General features: G+C 32.7%; 1 long non-coding RNA gene across 1 annotated transcript; it reads right to left on the reverse strand.

Moving 5' to 3' along the window:
- Window positions 1–2785: 2785 nt before the first annotated feature.
- Window positions 2786–4130, reverse strand: LOC115882766. Its single transcript, XR_004050244.1, has 2 exons — window positions 3930–4130; window positions 2786–2842 (listed from the first exon to the last, which is right to left on the reverse strand). It is a non-coding gene; the product is annotated as an uncharacterized LOC115882766 (long non-coding RNA).
- Between the last annotated feature and the right edge of the window lie 21610 nt (window positions 4131–25740).

Consider the following 25740-nt stretch of genomic DNA (forward strand, 5'->3'; position numbering starts at 1 on the left):
TTTGAATTGGAATTTTTTATTTTATTTGATAGAAAATTATATTTTGAATAGAATGCCATATTATGTTAATTTTTGACATTTTTAATTGAAATAAAATACCTTTTCGATGGGAGTTGATTTAGAAATACTATTAATGCAATTAAAATTTATAAATCATAATAATATATTCTTTATGTATTATGTTTTCATTTAGTTTATGAATATCCGTTGGAAATGATCTATTAATCTGTTTATTTTAAGGGAATATTTGTGCGAATTTGCCCGGCCTTTTATTATGATTTAAATTCCCTAAAATATACGTTTTGTAATTAGGACCTTGGAGGGATCCAACGGTTAGGAATTATGGTCTCTGGAAATTAGTGTTTCGGAAAATTTGTTCCTCGAGGTAGGAAAATGGGCCTAATGCGGTATATTGAAAATATATATTTTGGACGTGAGGACCCTTTTCATTATTTACTAGGCTTTTCGTTATTGAAGTCTACGGAAAAACGGACTTTCCCTATAGTTTATTTTTTATTAACATCATAGTCTATAAATGTGTATCTGCAGTGACATGTTAGATATTGGAAGTTTTTGTTCTATAGTATGTCCCCGGATTGGTCTTTACAAGAAGACTTTTTTATTATTAACATTTTGAGAAAAAAAAATCTAAAATGACTTAAATCTTTTAAGGGATTTACATCTTTTTTAATAACTTTTTTACTATTTTTTCTATTTTTTCTATTTTTTCTATTTAATTTTTTATTTTTTCTATTACTATTTTTATATTTATTTTTTTTTCTATTTGTCTTTTTCTATTACTGAATAAATATAAATAAATAAATGCTTTTATTGTCAAAAAAATTTTCAATTTGTAGACAAAGGTAAACTAACAAACAAAGTAAAAAATAAGGTACATAAACAAAGAAACACAAGATAATACAAAACATTATACAAATAATATTGTCAGTCTTATTGTTAAAATAAATATTTATAGATGTTTACAATGTCAAAGAATAAAAAAATAATAATAATATTCAAAAATATTTAGATAGTTTATAGTAAAATATCAATGACCTCTAAATAAATTCATTTCGATGTCATTAGTAAATATGGCAATAGCAAACATTAGACCGGTGTTTAAAAGATCAAATTCGATTTTCAAAATATAATTCATTTACGGCGTAGAAAGCCTTGTCTAGTAAATAAGAGTTCAATGCTTTCAAAATGATGTTATGGATTTGATTTCAAATGGCAGGTGCATTTTTTTCGAGTTGTATAATATTGAACTTTTAACTAACTCTGAGCGTGGGGTAGGAAGATAAAGATCATGCTCCGCGTTCCTGAGTGGATAAGTGTGAGATGGCCTTTCTTGAGAAGCTGATACATGTTTACGTATTAGGCAAACGAATTCAAATATAAATAAGGAAGGAAGAGTCAATATTTTTAATTCTTTAAAAAAGTCCGGGCAATAAGTTCTGCTGTTTAGTCCCAGTGAATATCGAACAGCTCTCTTCTGGAGCTTTAAAATGCCGTCAAATTGAGTCGCACAACACGTACCCCAGAATGGAAGCGCATACCTGAGGTGCGACTCAAAAAGTGCATAATAAACAGTTCTAGCCACTGACAAGTTAAGCTCCTTAGAAACAGACCTTAATGCAAAACAGGCAGAGCTCAATTTTTTCGACAAAGCTTCGATATGTATGTTCCATTTCAGAGAATTGTCCACAACAAGCCCTAAGAATTTTACTGATTTTACGACGTCAATGGTGGTGTTGTTAAGTACAAAAGGCTGCAACGAGTTTTTGTACAACAAAGCTTTAGTTTTAGAAATGTTGAGACTCAGGAGGTTCGAATCGCACCAAGATTTAATGGTGATTAAGTCATTTGATATAATCCTATGAAGTACCGTGATGTCCTTGTTGCTCCAAGTGAAGCTAGTGTCGTCCGCAAAATGACATATTTTGCTAGTGATGTTTATGTTAGCAATGTCGTTAATAAAAAGAAGAAACAAAATAGGGCCTAGAACCGAGCCTTGTGGTACTCCACATTCTATTGGCTTGCTAGAAGACAACGTGGTATCCACCCTCACTATCTGTTGCTCAGATACGACTTAAACCATTCGAGAGATGTTCCCCTGAATCCATAGTGCTGCAGTTTATTAATTAGGATCTTATGATTTACACAATCGAACGCCTTAGAAAAATCACAGAAAATTGTTGCTGTAGAATGATGGTTATTTAGGCTGGAGTAAACTTTATTAAGGAGGGAAAACATAGCGTCATTTGTGGACTTGTTGCTTAGAAATCCAAACTGATATTCAGTAAGTATTTTGTACTTAAACAGAAAAGATACCAGCCTTCTTTTAACCAACCTTTCTATGATCTTAGATAGCCTTGGAAGGAGTGCAATTGGGCGATAGTTAGAAGCTTCATCTTTGTCTCCTCCTTTATGCAGAGGAATGATTATTGCCGTCTTAAGACATTTTGGAAAAATACCATTTTGGAACGACATGTTTATTAAAGTTGTTAGGTGATTCAGAGTGCTTTCTGGCAGATTCGAAAACATTTTTAAAGTTAGCCCGTCGGTCCCAGAAGAGGATTTATTTTTGATGGTATTAATTGTACTGCGAAGCTCTTCTAAAACTACGGGCGAAAAAAAGAAACTGTGTAAGTTTACATTATCATTAGTGTAAGAGCGAGTAAGAAAAATATAATATTTTTTTTTGTTTATATAGCATAATATATGAATGGTGTTAATATCAATTTAATATTCAAACAACATAAACAAAAGAAGCCACACTCACCTTAGATGCCGGGACACTTGTGTAATGCTCTCACTCTATGATCACGCAATTTGCAATCTATAAAAATAAAATATACTTGAGCATCACTGGAAAACGCACATGATCACATCACCATAATCGAGTATATAAAATAGTTAAATATTTTAATTTTGTTTCGTAGCTAAGCGACAAGGCGTCTGTCCCACGCACAAAAGGGATGGCCACAAAGCGACATAGCTTAATATTGTTGTTCCGCAGCTAAGCGACAAGGCGTCTTTCCCACGCACAAAAGGGATGGCCACAAAGCGACATAGCTTAATATTGTTGTTCCGAAGCTAAGCGACAAGGCGTCTTTCCCACGCACAAAAGGGATGGCCACAAAGCGACATAGCTTAATATTGTTGTTCCGCAGCTAAGCGACAAGGCGTCTTTCCCACGCACAAAAGGGATGGCCACAAAGCGACATAGCTTAATATTGTTGTTCCGAAGCTAAGCGACAAGGCGTCTTTCCCACGCACAAAAGGGATGGCCACAAAGCGACATAGCTTAATATTGTTGTTCCGCAGCTAAGCGACAAGGCGTCTTTCCCACGCTCAAAAGGGATGGCCACAAAGCGACATAGCTTATTATTGTTGTTCCGCAGCTAAGCGACAAGGCGTCTTTCCCACGCTCAAAAGGGATGGCCACAAAGCGACATAGCTTAATATTGTTGTTCCGCAGCTAAGCGACAAGGCGTCTTTCCCACGCACAAAAGGGATGGCCACAAAGCGACATAGCTTAATATTGTTGTTAAACAATTTGGGTCATACGTAAAAATATAAAACACTCCAAAATAATAATACTAAATACCATTTGATAATTTGCCAGGTATTACAAATCACACCCAATAAATATTACTAAAATACTCTTTGATAAATAGCTGTCCATTACGTATCTATAATAAATAACACTAAAACACTCTTTGATAAACATCTATCTTTTAACTAAACTATATTAAAATGCCCTTTGATAAACACTTGTCTACTATAAAACACACACACAGAAAAGTAATACTAAAATACCCTTCTCTATCTACTACTAAAGCTCAATAACTGTTAACTGAATAATATTAAACTACTCTCATACAAATCCCAGTAATGCCCGTGAGTGAACAAAATACACTCACCTGTATAATACTTCATTCCTTCTATTCAGTCCCAGAAATATTTTCCACACAATTATAATCTGAATTTAATATTTTTTGATAAATGGCGACGTCAGTCAAAATAATCATCAACAATGCAAACCGCATCGTCTAGGAAACGACATTTTATACATGCGGTCAAGAAAAGTCAATTAGAGATTCAAATAAAATATTATTTCTTAAAATAACACAATTTAATATAAACAATTTTTAACGGAAAACAAGACTCTTACATTAGAGAGATATGAAAGTGGATCATGAGAAGGACATATGGCATTAATTAAGATTTTCGCTACACTAATACCATATGTCCTTCTTATATCCACTTTCATATCTCTCTAATGATAATGTAAAGTATATCAATTTAGAAAATGTGTTGTTTTAGAAATAAACAGACCGGTAATAGCACCTCGTTAAAATACTTTTACGATTAAGTTTTATTGTGTTACAACAGTCTGCGATAGTTATGTAAACACTGGGACAGACATAAGCCTTTTATCTATATTGTTGTGTGCTTTAGCTGTTTTAAGTAACAACCTGCTTTGTCTAGCGGAGGGTAAAGGTAGTGGGTAAACAGACAGCAAAAACAGGGAAAGTAAAATGTCTGTCTCTGAGGATCCTGTCTACATTTTATTATTTGGTTTCTGTTGCTTTTCGGTTCAATTTTTTGTAGGGAGGAGTCCAGAGGAGGTGGGGTAACCTTGACTTCTTGACTCTACTATTGAACATAATAATATTACTAAAATCTCGAAATTTTCAATAGAAAAAATCATAGAACTTTGCTGTGCTTACATAAAGAGTCTCAATATTTATATATTCTGCCTTTACAGATCTCCTGGAGAAAGTATAAAGCTGAAGATGCCCGACGCATTATTAACGGACCCTGTAGATTTATAACCAAATACGTTTGAAACAAGCTGACTGCGCGATTATTTTTATTCTATTTTAGTGTATTTTGTTGTTTTCGGTTTCTTTTGTGATTTTTTGTTCACTAGTGTGTTTTCTTGTTTTTTTTTAAACATGCTTGTTGTTTTAGTAATAGTGATAAACCATTCTTTCTTTAACTAACACATATTCTACAAAATATTTTTTATTGTTAGTTTCATGGCTTTATAAACTAATAGAATGCTTAGAAAACTATTCCTAAAATTAATATTTTCAGTTCCCAGCAGACTCTACCCTTCCCACGACATTTTCGATCTTTCTACAATCTCGCACCCCTCGTCGCGTTTGAAGACAAATCACCGTGACATATACCTGATATTTTCCGCCTACATATCCCGTTATAAACTTTAACTTTCCGTCTTGCTTTTCATCTTCCCTCGGCTCAAAGACAAAATCGATACTGCCGTCGTCAATAGTTAAAATTTCGACTGTTTAAAACCCTTTTCAACGGCACGACAGTCTGCAAAACGCGTCCAGCTACGTCAGTTTCACACCAGAGTTATTACTCCACTAACGCGGCCATTAAAATGATGAAGCCAACATGACGTTGCTTTGTTGTGGTTCGGGTTTGTTCCTTTTTTCTTTGTTGGTCGGTTTTAGGGGTTGCATAATGCTTGGGAATAAAGGACGTTTTGTGATTGAGTTTCAACACTATAAGATTAAAGAGTAGTCGTTTTTACTTTAGTACATATCTTAATACGAATGATTTTAGTTATTTTTTATATAAGACTGTATAAAACAATATTTTTTTTCATAGCGAGTTACGTTTTAAAAAATATTCAGTAATTATTATTTCAAGGAATTGTGCAATGTTGCAAATTTGAATATTGTGCTGGGTTGGCGTTGGTTTCTATGTAATTTGACAAATAAATATAGCTGTCTCTTTAGTTTTCAGTTCTGAGTCAATATTTTTTAATTCTCTTTCGCGTCGATTGCTCATTGAATTGGAGCGAGAAATGGCTCAAAACGAAATAAATAAATTACCAACAGATATTCAGGCTGAGGCGACAAACGCCATATCCAAACTACTTTCATTTTAAATCCCGAATAACTTATTAAAATAAATACAAAAATTTTCAAAAATGGAAACAATTAAAAAACGTGCGAGAAGAAATAAAGTTTTTAACCTATCCTCGCTGTTCAAAAAGTATCATTTAATTTAGCTTTACGGTTAAAGTACTATTTTATCTACTATTTTTGATAGATATAAGTCAATTTTAACAGTTGTTATGGAAAAAATATATAAAATAATATATTTTTTTTATAATAAAAATTCCGGTAATATGCAGACATATCAGATATACTTTTCAATAAACGTTTTTTCTTACCATTAAAATATCATTGCCTTTAAAATATTCATAATAAACTGTAGATAATTTTTAGGACAAGACAAATTGTTAAGTTGGGCAAAAGTAAAAATGTAAAAAAGTCAAAAAGTTATTTAAAATACAAAATTATTTTTTCTGCTTAGTATAAGGTCTCGAAACAATAATTAGTAATGCAATTTGATCTTTTTGTGTTTTACTCTATTGAACTAAAAAAAATCAGCAAAACTTTTACAAACAAAAGTCATATATTTAAAATAAATAGTAAACATTTTGTATATCATTTATGTTGAAGGTATAGAAATTATTGTTTTTTATTAAAATTGTTTAGATTTGGAGGTATCTGGAAATAACATTCAGTTAAAATATTTACGTGTTTTATTATTTTGTGCCGTTTTTACGATTTGTCCATCAAATGCGCTTAAGGATAAACATTTTCTATGTGTGTCTTTGATGTGTCGTGATTTTAATCCTTGTTTAGATTAAAAAGACAATTAATATGTATCGGTGAATCGTATCCAATAAAATTATGTAAGAATTTAGAATTTATTTTTTTTTTCTTCATCCGGCTCAAAGACAAACTTGATACTGTCTCCATCACTAGCTAAAGTTTCGTCTGTTTAAAGCTCTTTTTAGCAGCACGACAGTTTCCAAAACGTGTCTGGCTACGTCAATTCTACACCAGAATTATTACTTCATAAACGCGGTCATTAAAATGATGAAGCCAACACGACGATGCTTTGTTTGGTTTGGGTTTTTTTTTCTTTGTTGGTCGGTTTTAGGAGTTGCGTAACGCTTTTGAATAAAGGAAGTTTTGTGATTTACTTTCAACACTCTATGAGATCATCGTTTTTTTTTATTGATGTGTATCTTAATGCGAATGATTTATATTCAGTCAGATGCAAAAACATGCAGCGAAGGTTTTTATGATTCTTTTAGCAAATTGTATATAACAATATAATTTTTTATTATTATATTATACAATGTAATTGTATATAATTATCGACTTATATAATGATCAACTTAAAAATAAACTTTAGTATTTTGCATTTATACGGAGTTGGCATTTATACGGAATCGAAGAGTTGTTTTTATCCTAATTTTAAAACACTCTGTGTAATAATTTCGTGTGTAATTTTCCTAAAATACAATTTTGCAGTTAGAACCATGACTCTTGAACATTTTCTATTTTGATTCATGTCAGTACATGATTTGGTTAATTTTTAAGAGCGAAATGAACTGATCACGATCAATTTGGATTTTTTTCAATTATCATTACTTTTTGATGCACGACTGGACATCAGACAAGGAAATTAAATGTCGCATCGAACAAGCTCGGCAGGCATTCTTGAGGTTTCGAAAAGTACTTGTCTGTTCTGATTTTGACCTTAGCCTTAGATTAAGATTCGTAAAGTGTTATGTGTGGTCGGTGTTCCTTTATGGTATGGAAGGTTGGACACTGAAAGCAGCTACCATCAACAAATTGGGGGCTTTTGAGATGTGGCTATATCGCAGAATCCTGAAGATACCTTGGACGGCTAGATTGACAAATGAGGAACTTCTCAGACGCCTTGACAAAGAGCGTGAATTATTTGAATTGATTAAAAAGAAAAAGTCCGCATACCTGGGGCACATAATGCGAAACCCCAAATATCAATTCTTGCATTTGTTGATAGAAGGCAAGATCGCAGGCCGGAGGGGTATCGGAAGGAAGAAAATGTCTTGGCTGAGGAATATTAGACAGTGGACAGGGCTACTCGATGTTCAGTCGTTAATACACACCGCCCGGAACAGAGAAGCAATTGAAAATGTTATCGCAAACATCCATTAATGGATCTGCACTAGAAAAAGAAGATATTAAAAATTCACGTATTCTGCAGTGCCACGCCCTTTCTAATTTGAAGTTCAATAAAGCACAAAGTTTACTTAAAGCAGAATGAGTTACATAGAGGCCACTAGCTTTTTAATTTTAACAGCCGGGTGGTCGGGGTTCAAAGATATTAATAAAAGGGCGCCACGAGATTATACTCTATGAATTCGGCAATAAAGATGTAACTATTAAGTAGACTTCAACACTAACCTCGAACTGTTGAGTGTAACTACCATGAACTTCAAATGTTACTATAATTATTTAAACTTAAGTGACTTTAACTTAACTATGAGACTAGACTGTAAATAAGGCTACTAAAAATAATTAAGTAATTTATTAAAATATTAAAAAGTTAATATATAAATAAAAGAGAGGAAGGAAATGTAGATGATTGAAAATATAAATTAAATCAGAATTTAAATCAATAAGAAATAACTAAATCTATGACGTCAAACCCCCTTAGCTAACTTATACTAGATACAGTCAGGGTGGTTTATAAATAGCAAATCTAAATCTAAACAGTCTTACTCTAATCGATGTACAATCTTGAAACAACTCGGAAGTTCCTTCGGCTGAGCTACGGTGTATAGCTATGAGGTGGCTACAGCAGGGTACAGCAGCTCGGTGTACTGTTACTGGAGCCCACGGATGTCAGCAGACGTACGGATGCCGGCCAGGTGTAGGGCTTCAAAAGGTGAACATAAAAAAACCCTAAATCATATTGGTTGTCTTATAAACGAGCCTCAATTATAGAACAAGGACTAGCACAACGTGTAGGAGTTAATAAAGGTAATAAAGGAGGACTAATCAAATCTGAACTTTACCTCAACGAGGGTTTATGATGTCCAACGGGTAACTCTACACACGGGCAACAGGAACGGATGATACATCAAAAATAACCAATTTAACTACGAAATTTTATCTGATAATTATAAAATCTCAATAACCAAAACAAAGGATGAATAAATCCAAAAACATCTGATTTGATCTGACAGTGACAAGGGACAAGCGATGACCAAAGATATAGAGAGATGGACAAAAAGCCTACTGCTGGTCGGCCGTTTCCAGTGACAATATTGTTGAGCTTATGGAGTGTAGAGGTAGTTGAGCTGTAGCTTGGATAATATCGCGGTGTATATTCGGTTGCATTATAGTAAAATACTAAATAAAATAATATTTAACAATAAAATTATAGTAAACATGATGCAAAAATAATAGTTATTTGCGATAATTTATGAGCTAGCAAACAGAGGTCGTTGCGAGGAAATTTGACTGTTACAGCAGACATATCCGAACTTATATATAAAACTTACTTTTCAACAAACATTTTTACTTACTTAACTTGATTTCAATAACTTTGATGTTTAAATTATGAACCTTGATGCATAAAACCTTATTAACATTAGTTTATTTCTGCATGCCGTTACTTTCTATAGAATTTTTATTGTTATATTGTTTAACATCTAAGAAACATTTTCAGCTCATTACGTTTTAAAGAAGTAGTTGCATTTCGTCCCAGTTTCTTCCTTTATCCCAAAGAAACTAGAGCGAATAACTTGAATTTTTATTTCTCCGTTGCTCCGCCGTACTCTCCAACACGTAACGGGCGGCTTGCCCCCGGCCACACCGTCACTCAACCGGGACTACTACCCTGAATTATTAAACAGTTTTTTTCTTCTCTTTTTCCTCTTTCTTTTCTTTCGGTTTTATCGCACCCCGTCTCTATTTTGCGCTTGTTGTTTTTGTTGCAGGAAAGGCGCGGATGTAGGACGCCATGTAACCGGCAGCTATAGAACGTCCCACCCACGTCCCAACAACCAGACGCTATGGATGTGCGATGGAACAAAACCTTTCTTTGCGTGTCTTTGATGTGTTGTTTTCTCCATTTGACGGCCACTTTCAAACAAGGTAAAATTAGAGTTATTGTTATGCCTAGTTTAGATAAAAAAAGTAATATGTACCGGTGAATCATATACAGTAAAGTTATGTAAAAGTTTAGAATTTATTTTTATAATTATGTCAGTTCTTTTATACAGACCGGACCACCATAGTAATAACATAGGCAGAACCGGACGAATTAACGTATACCCGTCCGCCGAATAAAAAACAGACGAAAAAATGCGATAAAATAAAAATGGGTAGATTTAGAATTTTTTGATTTTGAATGAGTGGGAGGGGGGTTAATCACTTCGACCTTACAGATCCATTGTGTCCCCCTTTCTTGAATCATAACTCATCATACAGTCCCAGGGCTTTGACAAAAGCCAGTATCTGGGACGGTTTTATAGAGGGTAGTTCTCCATCTCCAATATCAGTCGTACCAAAATTCATGGCACGAATGGTTGTCGTCTCGGCGCACTCAGTGATGAGGTGTACTGGTGTTTCCCCATCTTTCCCACAGAATCTGCATTCGCCGTTTCTTCTTAGTTTCAATCTACTGAGGTGTTCATTGAGCAGACAGTGTCCTGTTAAAAACCCCGTGACAATCCGAAGATTGTTCTTACTCAGACCCAGGAAGATCTGTGATTTTTCTTGATCATAAGCCCTCAGAAGCTTCTTCGAGTGTCCTAGACCATTGCAAGATTTCCATTCCAAGTTGCCGATGGAATCTTCCAAGTTCTTGAGTTCCGCCTTGAGTTGGTTACCACTTGGAAAGCAGAACGGTTCTGGTCCAGTTAGTGGAGTGTTCGCTCCTTTCCTAGCTAGATTATTTGCTTTTTCATTGCCTTCTATCCCTTGGTAAGCAGGCACCCAGTGTAGGAAGACTTTGTTTTCTTTGGCTAATTTATTCAGCTTCTCTATGCATTCTTTGACCAATTTTGAATTGATTGATACTGAGTTGATCGCCTTTAATGCTGCTTGACTATCAGATAAGATGGCTATCTCTTGTTTCCGATAGTTCCTATCTAAGATAAGTTGTACGCATCTCTCGATAGCGTAGATTTCTGCCTGTAGGATACTAGGGTAAGTGCCCATTGGTTCGGAGTAATTAGCTCTCGGCCCAAACACTCCGATCCCTGTTCCCGTATTGGTTTTGGAAGCATCAGTATACCAAGTTATGGTATGGTCTTTTAACTGCTGGGCAAGCGTTTCGCTCTTCCAATCCTGCTTATTGCTCAATACTACATTGACATGTTTGTCAAAGTTGTACGTTCTTGGCATATCGTCCATTGGGAGTTGCAGAAGTGGTATTTCCTTTTTGAGGGTGTTCCAAGCCCCTGATCTGACAATTCTCCCAGTACTAATTCCGTTAGTGACCATTCTAATCATTGTCGCATTGGCATATCTACCAATGACAATGTGCAGTGGTGTTAGATCTAGAATGACCTCCATTGCTGCTGTTGGACAGGTTCTCATGGCTCCTGTGATGCACACACATGCTAGTCTCTGGACTTTGCATAGGTTTAGCCTTGCCGTCCGTTGCTCTAGTTTTGTGTACCAGGCAACTGCTCCATAAGTAATCATGGGTCTTACTATCATGGTATACATCCAGCGCTATGTGATCAGAATATTTCAGAATTTGTATTTATTCGTGTTTTAATAGCCAAAACGAATACATAGATTCTGGCGACAGTTCTCGTGTAAAATTTATTTTTTAAGTAAAATAATGTATGTTTACAAAGTTCGTGAGAAAAATCAAATTGTAAAATGGGTATTTCCAAAATTCAAAAAATTGGTCAAAGTCTATAAAATAAACATAGCAGCGGTGTGGACGAGGTTCCAACATCTATAGTAAAATTCTGTTTGAAATATGTTGATGATATCTTGTGCTATATCATTAACAATTCGCTAAAATATGGTATCTTCCTAGACAGGCTGAAGTTGGCATTTATTAAACCAATCTACAAAAAAGGAGATCACTCCGATTTGAATAATTATAGACCAATTAGTTTACTGCCAAGCTTTTCAAAAGTATTTGAAACAATAGTTGCAAACAGAATATTAACTTTCATGAATAGTTGTAAACTGTTTCAGAATATACAACATGGGTATTTGAAGGAGAAAGGTACCATTACTGCATTGTTCGATTTCACTACATCAATAATACAACATCTGGAAAATAAAGATCTGGCAATGGGTATATTTCTTGATTTATCGAAAGCATATGACTCTTTAGACCACCATTTGCTACTAATAAAACTCGAAAAATATGGAATAAGAGGTCCAGCACTCAAATGGATTACATCATACTTGACAAATAGAGAACAACAAGTTATTGTGAGAAAAGACGAAAAGATTAGTAAGTCCAGTATACAAAAATCGAATATTGGTATACCTCAAGGCAGTATCACTGGGCCACTACTTTTTATCATCTATTTAAACGATATTAGTCAAACAACAAGAAATGCAAATTTTAGTCTTACATGCTATATATGCAGATGACACTAATATACTTACTCATGGAACAACACAAGATATTCTGAAGGAGAATGGCAGTAAGGGTTTCATGAGAGTAGAGGAATGGTTTGAGGCAAATAGACTAACGCTAAATAAAGAAAAAACTAATACACTAATTTTTCGAACACAACAGAAGAAAATTGAATTAGCGAGCAATTTGAAAATTGGAGAAATGGATGTCACCCTTGGTGGTGAATGCAGATTTCTTGGTATTTACATAGACGAGCATTTAAAGTGGACCCAACATATTTATAAGCTATGCTTGAGACTTGGCACAATTTCTTACGGTCTGAGAATTGTGTCAAGTTATGTGAACCCAGACTCAATGAAGACACTATACTGTGGGAATTTTGAGGCACTGCTGAGATATGGAATTATTCTCTGGGGATCAAATTCAGAAACTGCAAAAATTTTTGTGATTCAGAAAAGAATTATAAGACTTATAAAGCAACTTCAATACAGAGAAAGCTGTCGAGGACACTTTAAATCCTTCGGAATTATGACGCTTCCAGCTCTTTATATATATGAGTGTTTAATATTCATCTTCAAACATAAGTCCCTATTTGAAATGGAAAAATCTCATGAATACCAAACAAGATCCAGTGATGCCAAGTTCCCCTCACATCGTCTCACCCTGACTGAAAAAAATCCAGTATATATGTGTGTAAAGTTTTACAATAGCCTCCCTGAAGACATAAGAGCAATCGAAAGTCAAGAAACCTATAAGAAATTATTGAAAAAACTCTTAATCGAATTGGAACCCTACTCAATCAATGAATTCTTAATATAAAAGTCTCTTCATCGCTGACAATATTTCAATATGTCTATATATTTGTAATTTTATTGTACATATTTAGATCATTTTTGAAATAAATATTTTTATTATTATTATTATTATTTTATTAGGTATTTCCAAAATAGGTCTTACCGGGATATACAAACAATTTTTCCAGAAACTTTTGTAAACAGACCAATTCCATCTTTACCTACTATATCAAGAGTTATTAATAATTCTGAAACACATGGGTGCGTGTTCCCACAAGAACACAAAAAGCCTGATGTGTTGATTAATGAAGAACAGGAATTAAAGCAAGTGTTCATTTGTGCTACCGCGGATCAAAATCCCACGTTTTCGAGTAATCAAATTGCTGAGGTGGTTGTCCTGTTCACAATGCCCGTATTGTTCAAGAATATTTGAACAATACTTTTCCCAACCGTTTAATTAGTGGATATGGAAATGTTTTGTGGCCCGCTAGATCACCAGATCTTTCTCCCAATGATTTATTTTTGTGAGGTTATGTAAAATCCAAAGTGTATGGTCATAATAGGGCTAATAATCTGGATGAGCTTCAAGTAAAAATACGAGAGGCTTTCCAAACTATTAGCCCTAATATGTTAGCCAATGTCAGACGGGGATTTTACGACCGCCTAGAGCACAAGAAGATGGTCTTTTTGAACACTTGTTATAACTTTTTTTTATTTAGAGTAATATTTTAGGTTTTCTTTTGGGTTTAGAGAATTTATTTATTTTTAGTTTTGGCTTGTAAACACGATCCGTCCAAGCACAACTGCAACTGCGTACTGCCTGACCAGCCGACTAGCCGGCAGTGAATCTAGAGTACGAACGCAAATCGGGTAAACGTAAATTCGTCCGACAACTTGCTATGTTACTAGTAGCCTGGTCTTCTCTGTATAAAAACATAAAATTAATCAATATTTAGAACTAGCCCTGCCCTGAAAGTTTCGTTTTTTACATACAAGCACTGGTACGAAAAACGGGCACCTTAAAATTTTCATGTATTTTAAAGTTTTTATATATTGTGTTCTAGGTGACCGATTTTGATTATATTTTATGCAATTTGTAGCTAAAGTATTTGACTTTTTAGTACCTCTTTCTAAATTAAAAGTGAAAGCTGCCATCTGTATAATTATACAAGGGAAAACAAAATGTTGATATTTTGTTGAAAGTTTGAAACACCCTGTGGAGTACGTTAACAAAGAAAATAATTTAAAAATAATTTTATTATCTAAGTACGTCTTTTTTTCGATATTTTGTTTTTTGATTCATCTCAACAGCTTTATTTTTTTTGGAGATATTTGTTTTTGAAGAAGAACTTATATATTTTTGGGTATTTTTTTACATTAAAACTATGCCTTTGCTATTGGTCCTAGTCAACAGACTTATAAAATAGTGTTTATGATTTATGTAATGTCAGTGTCTTTGAAAAATAATATTATTATTGTCTGTTGGGCAATTACTCTAGCATATATGGTTTTAAGTCCAAAAATCAAGTCCATGATCAATTAAAGCAAAAATATCCGATACTTTAGAACTTAAAATCATCTCTACTAGAGCAAACAATTCAGTGACATTACAAAAACAATAAACATTATTTTATTAATGTGTTGACGAGGACCCTAAATTAATGCTAAAATTGCTATAAATCGTAACTGTCTTATTCAAAAGCTCATATCTGCAATACATCTCTTAATACAATACAATACTCTCACAATAACGGAGATACGGGTGTTGTCCTAAATTGAAAAAATTTCTAAAAGACTTTGTAGCTCAGAAACAAACAGGGCTATGAAAATTTTATTTATAGCATCTTCCGTTTGTTTGTTTTATCTTTACCAATAACGGAATTACCGTATGATTTTAATCAAAATGGCACACCCTATACTGTACTGACCTAAAGCTAGTCAGAATGAAAGTGATCATAAATGAATGTGGGAAGACAAGACACATAGGAATAAATATAAATTTTGTATGTGATCATCACTGTCGATAGCCACGTGATATTTTTTATAATTTTTATGATGAAATTATTGTCTTTTAATCAAATTCTCTAGAATTTCAGATACCTGGAAAATATTTTCTTCAAAGTGAATATTTTATTTGCTGTATAGTGCTGAATTTTTATTTGATAAAATATAATTAAGAATAACACATATCTTTGCATGTTGTTTATGTGTTGTTTTCTCCATTAGATTTCTCAAGCAAGGTTTCTGTTTTTTTTACATTTATCTTTATCCTAGTTGATATTAGTAGCCAGATAATATGTATTGGCGACTCATATACAATAAAATTATGTTAGCACTTAGATTTTTATATTTCTCTTTTTTTCTGAAAGTGATATATAAAAATATTGACAGTGTCATTAATTGTGAATTCTCTTCTTTTTTTGCCAAATATTAAATAAATTTTCAATGTTGAAACAGTAAGGTAAAATAATAACACTAAAACATTTAACTACTTTCTACGAAGTTTGTGTCAATTTATTTTAATATTTGAATGTTTCTTGATATCTGACAAATTACAATCAATGAATTAAATTTAATTCTATTAATATCATTCTATACCAACAGTTCCACTGTAACCAATTGATTTTATTATTGCTTGTCATGCAATATTGTCAAATCGTGTATCAATTTAGAAATACCTCGTCTGAATTTATTAGAAGATAATGATATCTGAATTTCATTTATTATTTCTTATAACATAATAAGACATTTAAATATTTATATATTTTTAATCGAGAAATTTATCTTTAGACGTGACATTTTGAATGTTTTTTTATTTAGGACGAACTGTGGAAAATTGAAAATAAATGGATATTATTATAATTTAATACAAACAAATTAAGTATAAATAATTTAGTTATGATTATCTTTATATAGTTTTTATACTAATATAGAAAATTGTTGAAATAAAAAAGATAAAAGAGAAAAAAAATTCTGTCCTGTAATTTTTAATTGAATTACCAGGTAAGTTAAATATTCAAAATACTTTCTTTTATTTTAGACTTTGTACCGAGTTTATGAGTATTATCCTGATTCTTTATCATAAAAAATCTTTATATTTTTCAACACTCTACTATATTTGTTAGGGTACCTTGTTAAACGCCTACACTGACTTTCTATTATTGTACAGGGTGGACCATTTTGGTTGTTTCTATAGGGTATCTAGGAAACCGTGAGAAATATTCAAATTTTGATACTGCAGTCTCGGGTTCGTTTCTTGAAAAAATTACAATGGCGCAAACGGATCGTGGCTATCTTGATCGGTTTCGAAGCTACAGGGGCATTCTCAAATTTTGTACTTTTTGAAGATGTTCGATAGTTTGTTTATTTCAGCAACCAGGGAAAAATGGATTATACATTCTAAAGGCACTTTTCTGTGTAGAATGCAGCGGCGTTGTCTGACTTTTTTCGAAAAAAATATTTTTTGAGATATTAACTGTACTTGTGTTTTTTTAAATGGAACCCCCTGTATATTTTTAAATTTTCTTATTCAGCTTGGCATGGGCTTCTCGAAAATATATAACACTCTAAATTTATTTTCACTATTAACCTCAACATTTTAAAATTTTCTTAAAATATCCACTTAGTAGATAGTAGGCCGCGCCGAGTAACAAAGTAAACGGTTGTTATGGTGATCGGGACATACCTTTGATGGATGCGTGACATTTCATCTCAACAGATTGAAGTGTGTGTATTTTAAATAATAAAAAAATTAGTAAATTTGAAAATTTTGAGAAATATACTATGTTAGAATGTTATATTGAGTCTAACAAACATAAGCAAATGGCAGCTGATTTATATTTTGAGCGGTATCCAGAGCGCGAGCAACCAAACCCAGCCATTTTTAAAAGGTTAGAAGATAGATTAATCAATTTTGGATCTTTTCAAAAACCGCGTCTAAAAAATCATCAGAAAGAAGATGAATAAAATCAAATATTAATATTTATTAATGTCCTCGGAGCCGTAACACTAGATCCAACAACATCAAATAGAGTTATTGAAATGCTCTTAGTGGCGGCGGCGACGTGCGGAGACGGTACCAACTCTGTCTAAATAATAATGGGCAGAAGTCTGAACATTTAATGTAGTCTTTGTGATTTTATTTTTTTATATTTACTGAAAAGCCCGGTTGAAGTAACCTCTTGAGTTTATATTAAAATATGTTCTTTTGTTTCTGTTACACTTATTTTTTATTTGCTTCGTATTGTTCGATTTTATTTAATTGCTAATTCATGTATTCGGCTCCGATGATATTAACATATTGATTTTCTTCATCTTCTTTCTGGTAATTTTTTGGACGCGATTTTTGAAAAGATCCGAAATTGATTACACTATCTACTAACCTTTTAAAAATGGCTGGGTTTGGTTGCTCGCGCTCTGGATACCGCTCAAAATATAAATCAGCTACCATTTGCTTATGTTTGTTAGACTCAATATAACATTCTAACATATTATATTTTTCAAAATTTTCAAATTTACTCATTTTTTTATTATTTAAAATACACACACTTCAATCTGTTGAAATGAAATGTCACGTATCTATCAAAGGTATGTCCCGATCACCATAACAACCGTTTACTTTGTTACTCGGCGCGGCCTACTATCTACTAAGTGGATATTTTAAGAAAATTTTAAAATGTTGAGGTTAATAGTGAAAATAAATTTAGAGTGTTATATATCTTCGAGAAGCCCATACCAAGCTGAATAAGAAAATTTAAAAATATACAGGGGGTTCTATTTAAAAAAAACATAAGTATAGTTAATATCTCAAAAAATATTTTTTTCGAAAAAAGTCTGACTACGCCACTGCATTCTACACAAAAAAGTGCCTTTAGAATGTATAATCCATTTTTCCGTGGTTGCTGAAATAAACAAAATATCGAACATCTTCAAAAAGTACAAAATTTGAGAATGCCCCTGTAGCTTCGAAACCGATCAAAATAGCCACGATCCGTTTGCGCCATTGTAATTTTTTCAAAAAAAGAACCCGGGACTGCAGTATCAAAATTTGAATATTTCTCACGGTTTCCTGATACCCTATAGAAACAACCAAAATGGTCCACCCTGTACAAGGTTTATTTATATATTATTATTAAGAGAAATTTCATTTAAATGAAAATAGTATTGTATAATTTATATAAAATATATAAATTTTAAAAGAAACTTATGAATGTAAATATATTTCCAATCGTGTTTGGTTATTGCACTTTATGAAATGTTCGCATCACAGCTTCTTACAATAGAATTATATAGTAAAGCTTAATTCAGAACCTCGCAATTAGTGGAATAAATTAATTATTTCACTAAATAATTTTTAGTTTACGATCATTCACAATATTTAAAAAACAATAAAATATAGAATATCCTAGCAACAGGTTGCGTTAGTCAGTTGTATCCATTTTTATCCATAGATGAAGCCTGATATTTAGCTTATAAAACAATCAACTTCTGATTTCTAACCACAATTTCTTTTGACGCAAGATAATGAAAGGTTAAAATGACATTTTTTGCAAATTTTGAAGTATAATTAGTGGAAAAGTTAAAAGTTTGATAACTTTTTCTACTAATTGAAAATGTCTACCGCTAATTTTGACGTTCTCAATGATTACATTGAAATTAAAGGAACAAACTTCTACGCTAATTGTAACCACTAATTTATTCCACTAATTGCGAGGTTGTGGATAAAGCTTTACCATTATTATTGGCCTATAGATCTTCAAAATAATGTTAATTCAAAAAGGCGATTTTAATACCTACTTAATATTTTCATACAAAATATATTTTTATTACCATCAAAAATCTTTTTTAATTTAAAAGGATAAATAAATCCTTAAAACTATGCTTATTTTACTTTTAACATTCCCATTATTCAGAGATTTAATGAACTATTTATGTTAATATTTCAAACTGTAACAGCATATTATTTAGTATTTCAACAAGAATATTCCTTTGTCCACTCTTCTTTTAAACGACGACTTTAAAACAAGGTAATGTCATTTTTATCGCGCCAGTTATTTTTACGACAATCTTTATTGTGTTTGCGCTTTTCGGAGTTTTCCAACTAAAAATTTATCGTTTTTCGATGGAATGATCTATCGTCAGTCTATTTTCGTGCATCGGCTGTTTTTGTCCCTCTCTACTGTTATAGTGCTGTCGCTCCATTCGAATGCATAGTAAACTAAGCCGCTTCGTTGGCAGTTTCGTTCTGTTTTAATTTTTGTTTTGCACGTTTTATTGAAAGATGTGTTTTATAGCAAATTCGTATGACCGAAGTTTTGATTTAAAATGCTTTATACAGTGTCACGGATCAGGTCTACATCATGATATTTTTTTTTATTAATTGATAAGTAAAATAAAAAGACTAAATCACATTAATTGTTTAGATGAAATTGGAACAAAACTTTTTTTTGGTTTGAACTGAACTAAAGCTAAGGAGTATCAGCTTCTCAAGAAAGGCCATCTCACACTTATCCACTCAGGAACGCGGAGCAAGATCTTTATCTACCTACCCCACGTTTAGAGCTAGTTAAAAGTTCAATATTATACAACTCGAAAAAAATGCACAATCACCTGCCATTTGAAATCAAATCCGTAACATCATTTTCTTCATTTCGCAAAGCATTGAAATCTTATTTACTAGATTTCAAGGCTTTCTACGCTATAAATGACTTATATTTTGGTAATCGAATTTGATCTTGTAAACACTGGTCTAATGTTTGCTATTACTATATTTACCAATGACATAAAAACGAAATAAATTTATCTGGAGGTCATTGATATTTACTATAAGCTTACTAAATATTTTTGAATCTTATTTTTATTTTTTTATTCTTTGACACTGTAAACATTTATAAATATTTATTTTAAATAATACTGACAATGTTATTTGTATAATGTTTTGTATTCTCTTTTGTTTGTTTGTTTACTCTATTTAGTTTGCCATAAATAAATTAACCCATAAATAAATAATTTAACCAATTAATACTTTCCAAAGCCAAATGTAAGTTTAATTGTAATGAATGATGAACTTTTTCTCTATCAGATTACTACTAATTTTAAAATGTTCGTTAATAGTCTCTAATAGATTTCTGGCAAAAGAAAAATTGTAAAAATAACCCGAAAAATTATGAAATTATTGATTTTCAGCGAAATTGAAACCATAATTAGTGATCCAAATGATGCATTTGATCTTTATGTGTTGTTCGCTATTGAACTAAAAAATCTGATTAAAAATCAGACAAAAAATCGGGACAATTACAAAGGAAAATCGAATAATTCGGGTAAATAGCAAACATTTTGTATTCACTTCCGGTAATAACTGACGATTGTAACGAGATTTTTTTGGTATTTTCATTCGTATGTTGCGGGCAGGGGTAGACACTAATGAATTTTTAACAAAAACACCTATAGAACTGAAAATACGAAAAAAAAATTCATTATAAATATACAGAAAACTACGTTTCTGAATATTATAGTGTTTTTATATTTATCCATCATCGGTCTAAAGCACACAATTGGATATCACATGCGGAGATAGAGAAATATATTTATTTCCTTTTGTTACAAAATTGACCAAACCTTTGTTATTTTAAATTGAACCCTATGTATATTATTAAAAAAATTAAGTCAAGTAAACATTTTTTGGGGTATTTTTTAGGATTTTTTAAAATAAGACCTACTTGAGCATTAATGGGTTAACCTTCAAACTCAAACACTTTTGCTAAAAAGAGGAAAAAAAAGCCAGTGGCCCACATGTTTTTTTACAAAAATATTCTACGGATGACCCATATGCACGTGAATCTGTCGACACTCTTTTAGCATTAAAATATGTAGAATTCATATTAACTTTTATGCCCCAAATTTCATTTGAATCGCTAAAAGCATTTGAAAGAAAATTACAAGTTGGCACATGTTTCTTGAAACACCCTGTATAAGTACAAAATTGTGTTGAAGGATGAAATACCGAAGGTGAATTCACCAAAATGTCAAGAATCATCGGAGAACCACTCGAAAATAAGTCTACGTCAAAAATACTTATGAAGCCCTGTGGAGGCTTTGATGGAAAAGCCAGTTTGAAGCCGCTGGACAATCGCTGAAAAGACTACGGCTTTGAGTATTGCACTACGAGGAGATGTTACTGACATCCTGCAGACACTGTCACCATCGGAACAGGGAGATTATCAGCAACTGGTACGATATTTAGAAATGAGGTAAGGCCAAGCTCATTAGGAGCATGTCTACCATTCCCTGCTCAAAAACCGTATTCAGAAATCAAATGTCTCTGCAGGAGTTTGAAGCCGATACCTGCTATACCTGAAAATGTTAGGAGCGGTTAGCAGTACAGGCATTCTCAGATGGTTTACGTAACAACGAGACAAGGCAAGGACTTCTTCTAGCCTACCCAACGCACTTGGTGGATGCCTTAGCACGTGTCCTAGAGTTTGAGGCCGCGAAACAAAGTTCTCGGTCTCTAGGGAGAGTGCGGGCCATCGAGGAATGTTCCGACGAATCCGTTGAAGGGATTATACGGAAATTGATGGACAAGTACATGGCCAAGAAAGGGCGGCTTTGCTGCTGGAATTGCGGACATGTTGGGTACGTACGAAGCCGTTGTTAAGAAAAGTAAGAAGAACTGGCTTCATCGAGGTCGGAAAACTACTAAGGGTCGAAATGAAGAGGCACACGTTGACCTCATGGTACAAAGAATACAAGGTATGATATTGCGCAGGTTGGTCGCTACGTCACAGGTGATAACAGGCGCTATTGGTCAGCACGCTCCGCGCGCCAGTTCAAATCGTCAAGATATTGTTATAAACCTGTTTTTTTTTTGTTTATATACCGTCATTGAATTATCGCTAAGCAAGTTACTGTGGAGCAGTGCATATGAGTCGGGCTAGGAAGCGAGAGACCGGAGTTCGAATCTCGGTCGGAACATCACTTTTTATTTATTTTTTTTTTAAATACTGTTGTATTCTATAGTTTATTTTTTGTAGTATAAAAAAAGAACTATTTATTCTGTTATTTTAAATCTCCGTTATTAATATAAATTGATTGTTAGTACAATACCTCATTTAATATAAAATAATATTCTACTTTTTGAAATGTATCGGGCCCTAATTGTACCTAAAAGTAATATATTTTTAGTGATATACCATATTGTAAACTATTTAATATTTTAGTCACTTAAAAAGTTAATTTGCATTGAATAATTGCCTACCATTAAAGGAAATTTGAGCTATATAATCCTTGATGGGCATATTCTGGGTATGCAAATACTTCCTTTAAATTTTGGGTGTCGTTCAACCGATTTATTCTCAAAACCAGAAACTTCTACATATAAAAAGAAGCAGAGGTCACTAATTATAATAAACTTCACCCTTGGTATTACTTCCACTAATTATAATAAACTTCACCCTTAGAATTACTTCTATCACAATTACAATACGTTCATCTGCATTGGCATTTTCTACTTTTCGATGGGAAACAATAAACTTCCCAATATTTTTTAAATGATGTAACAATTCCTCTTGTGGTTACTTTTCCATAGATATCCTCAACTCTGTCCTCATGTGAATTCAGAGGCAATGAAAATGAAAATTATTTACCATAAACATCGCAAACTAAAAACCTAATAAACAATTTTATACCGAATATAGAAATAAATTCAGTATTCTTACCTATCGTCCAAATCCATGTTAATAGATAATTATTATTTTTAAATATATTTTTGGAACTGCTGGTTTTAGTAATTATTAAATTAAACGAACTAAAAAGTCTTAAAAATAAACAATTCTTAACCATAACCCCAAAAATGCAGATCTCCTGTCAACTTTCTTTATTTTTTATTTATTCATTATTTTCCTAGTGACGTCACAGGTGGTATGCGCGAACTGAACGAAATTGGAGCCGCTATCGATCATACCTTGTATTCTTTGTACCATGCGTTGACCTGTACCCAACATGCTCCAACGAAAACTGCTCAAGTCGCTACAACACTAATTCAACAATATTTTTTTGCGGATGGTTTCGTTGATGGAGAGTTCCGAGGAATCGGAAGTGATAATAATCATTCAGTATTTTGATTATTGCGGTATTTTTGCTGTTATTTAAGTAGAGATTATTTAAAAAAAATGTTTCGCGTATTTAATCACAAGGACTCATGAAATCAGGGAACGATAACATTGAAAAAATAATAAAAACTCTCTTTTTAATCCCTTTTAATTTAGGTTCTGCGGATTAGTAGCCTAAAACTACATTTTCCGGCTGAAATATTTATGATATTCGAATCCATCAGGAAGGAATTTCGAATTAAACCTTTTCACCGTTATCGGGAAGACGCATCTGCCTGTGGCAGACAATAAAATTAAAACCGAGGACCCTTTCCGGAACGGAATCGAATAGGTTAAACTGCCTCGGTCGCTCGTTCCCATTTGGAATATTGACAAATTTGCAAGTGGGTGAAATAGGAGCGGAGGAAAGGCTTTCGCATAGTTTACGCCACATGGTAGAATAAATGAAGTTGCAATTAACCTAAAAAACGAAGGAAATAGGTAAGTAATTTTTATTTTATGTATAAATAAAACTTCGAGTGGAAAATAAAAACACTAAATCACCACAATACACCAAAACACTTTTACTTTTACACTGGACGCGCGTTTCGCTAACCATGTTAGCATCATCAGCAGATGATTATAAACTAAAGTACAATCTACAAGTTGAGCGTTTATATACTCGCCCAGTGGGCACCGAGTGGGCGTGACAAAATATAGCCAACCGAGTCAGAACCCACTGAGCAAAACAGTTAGATTTCCGCCACTAGAGTAGTAGGAACAAAGAACTTGAAGGAATTGGACCGTTGTCTCTGTTCATACTATCTTTACATTTATTAATTCTGATGCTTTCATATGCATCTAATTGCCTGTAATTTGAGAGTTGTTTAATTAATTTTAAATTATTAAGACCTATACAATGTTCTTTATCAACAATATGTTCGACAACGGAAGATTTATCCGGTCTACCATATCTTATCTGAGCTAAATGTTCTTTAAATCTAGTTAATATTGATCTTCTAGTTTCCTCAACATATTTCTGATTACAATCTTTACAAGAAATTTCATAAATACCCGACCTTTCCAGTGGAGGTGTTTTATTCTTTGGATTACCTAATAATTGTTGTAATTTATTATTAGCACTATACACAAGTTTATAATTGACATTCTTAAAAATTCCTTTTAGACCACGGGATAACTCTCTATCAAACGGTATCGAAAAATATTCAGACGTATCTTTCTCCACTTGAAAAGTCGAATTTTCAGAAATCATTAACCTATACCTACGTTTTCTAATTAATTGATCAACTCGTGAAGGAGAATATCCATTATACTCAGCTACATTCCTAATGTAATCTCTTTCTATTTCATATCTTTCGTTGGAAAGTGGGAAACTAAATAATCTATGAACTAAGAAATTTAAACTAGCCATTTTATGTTCAACACTATGATGTGATTCATTAGGAATATATCTGCGTGTGGTCGTATTTTTCCTATAGATATCAAATTCCAGGCAATTATTAGCATTTCTAATAACTAATACATCTAGAAATGGTAATCTGTCGTTGTTCTCAATTTCATGAGTAAATTTAATGGAAGGAAAACGATTATTTAACTTAGAAATAAAATTATCTATGGTGTCTGAATGTGTGTCAAAAACAGCAAAAAATATCATCCACATACCTAAACCAAACTCTTGGAAAATACTCAAACTGATTCTTAGCCTCCACTTCAAACCTGCTCATGAATAAATTAGCCAAAAATGGAGACAATGGATTACCCATTGCTGTACCTTCCCGCTGTTCAAAAAAGTTGTTATTAAATTGAAAACAATTTTGTTTCATACATAACGATGTAAGCTCCTTTTCGAGTGGAGTGAGATTTATTTTATTATTTACAGAAAATATTACGTAGATTTTCCTGTTATGTTGAATTTGTATTATTCTTATTTTCGAATGTACAGGGTGGGCCAAATTGGACGCTTTTAAAGGGAAACGCCTTTTTCTCTAGGAGACAGATGAAAACTAATTTCGGTCTCTGGAGCTCAATTCTTATCAAAAAAATGATGGTGAAAACCGCACATCGATAACAGTTACCGTTTCGGAGTTACGGGGTGTTTTTTAAAAATGTGCATTTATTTTTAAAACTAACCTAACCAAACCAAACAAATCGCTGCAAATTTTTTGCTATGGAAAATTTCGTATTTTTTGAAAACGTTTCCAAAGCACCTTTTTACCTAGAATTTAATGGTTTAAGTATAATTTTTTTAAAATTAAAAATTTAAGAATTATGAACACAAAATTTGAATTTTTATATTGGACACCCTGTATATTTTTAATTCATTGAAAATAATTTAAAATTACCCTTCTAAAATATTCTTCTTCTCGTCCGTTAAGTCTCGA

Source organism: Sitophilus oryzae, unplaced genomic scaffold (assembly GCF_002938485.1).
Source record: "Sitophilus oryzae breed Bouriz unplaced genomic scaffold, Soryzae_2.0 scaffold_179_pilon_pilon, whole genome shotgun sequence".
Classification (NCBI taxonomy): Eukaryota; Metazoa; Arthropoda; class Insecta; order Coleoptera; family Curculionidae; genus Sitophilus; species Sitophilus oryzae.